Here is a 1,593-nt window from a genome sequence, read left to right as displayed (position 1 = left end):
TACCTGTACCTCTAACGGAGTTCACAGGGCCTTCTCAGCAGAGGGAACCACTTGAGCAAAGGATTCATGGACAGGAGTAACTTGGGTGGGGCTGGGGGATAAAGGAGTGGTTGAGGTCAAAGGATACTGGTCAGGAGACGATTTCCAGGTATTTGTGTCCCTTAACTACCTTTGCAGCCCAGAGCCCATCGTGGTCCCCAACTTCTTTCTACCCCCCCAGCAGTTGGAGGCCTCCCTGCAGATGCTCTCTGTCTCCGCAGCTTTGCCACCACCAGCCACAGCAGGTCAGGTAAGAGGACACCGAGCTGACCTGTTTCCTGTAGAGTCATTATCTCTTCAGTGAAGTGTACAGAATGCAGAGTGGCCGCAGCCACACTCCTGGAAAGGTGGTCACAGTGGTCACTCTTACGCTGAGCTTATCCTGAACATAGTAACTGCACACACTAAACGTTGATCTTCTCAGATCCTCCCATTACACTTTCCAAAGGCACTTTCCACAGCAGGCCAAACAGCTGCAACTTGCCCAAGGGGATGGAGTTCACAAAAAAGAGGTTGTCATTCTCCCTGCGGAAGCGAGGGTGTAGCTTCTCTTTTACAATGAAGATAATGTCGGCTGGGATGATGTTGGGACCCTGGTCCCCTTCCTTCTCGAAGGTGATACGTGTGCCCTGCCTCCAACCAGGTTTTATGTCGATAGTGAGGATCTTGTCTTTGATGGTAGAGGAGTACCCACCCTCGTTCAGCACCCTTCGGGAGATCTTAATTTTCTTGGTGCAGCCAAAAAATAGGTCCTCCAGGGACAGGTGGAGGTCTCGTTCGATTGGAGGGTCCTGTTTCTTGACCCCTCGGCCCCGGAGCCCCCCAGATTTCAAGTCTACGTCGTTTCCTTCTGCATCAAAAAACTCGTTAAAGGGGTTATCTCCTCCAAAGAACTCATGGAAAACTTTTTCTGGGTTGCCATGGAAGACGTAACCAGTTGTCCATGGGGTCTGCGATCCAAACTCCAGAGGAATTCCGCCCTTCAGACCCTCCTCTCGAAACTTGTCACAGATGCCTCTTTTCACAGCTGTGGATATGCGTCACGGTCGCTCAGCACATCGTAGGCCGCTGCTATTTGCCTGAATGTCTCCACTGCACCTGGCTCAATGGAGCTCAGCGGGTGGTTCTTAAGGGCAAGTTTCCGGTACCTGAGGGGTGACAGCTCAGCCAGGCCTCCCCTTCGTCCTTCCTAGTAAGGCATAAGTTTCTTCAATTCAGGAGACTATGTTTCATTCATCTTCACCATTGTTTCCATGGGCTTCCCTGGTGGCTCAGAGGTTAAAGTGTCTGCCTGAGACCTGGGCCCAGTCGCTCTGAATCCTCAGAGGTGCCGCCATCTTGACCCGCCTCCACCAGCCCGCCCCTTCCGCTCACTAATTATCTTTCAATCATGTGGATTAACTGGGAAGTTCTTCTGCAGGTCTGGCTTATGGTCCCTCCTGTCTGTCTGTATGCTCGCAGTCTTGTCCTACTCTTTGTGACTCCAAGGGGTGTAACCCGCCAGGCTGCTCTGTCCATGGAATTTTCCAGGCAAGAACACTGAAGTGAGCTGCT

The 1,593-nt window shown here is 52.0% G+C and overlaps 1 pseudogene; it reads right to left on the bottom strand.

Annotated features, from left to right (window-relative positions):
- Positions 1-443: 443 nt before the first annotated feature.
- On the bottom strand, positions 444-1,376 carry LOC148773635 (dnaJ homolog subfamily B member 13 pseudogene; annotated as a pseudogene).
- Positions 1,377-1,593: the final 217 nt, after the last annotated feature.

The sequence above is a fragment of the Moschus berezovskii genome, chromosome 27 (genome assembly GCF_049115385.1).
Source record: "Moschus berezovskii isolate FMDL1 chromosome 27, NW_MosBer_1.0, whole genome shotgun sequence".
NCBI lineage: Eukaryota > Metazoa > Chordata > Mammalia > Artiodactyla > Moschidae > Moschus > Moschus berezovskii.
This window is presented reverse-complemented; position numbering and strand designations above follow the sequence as displayed.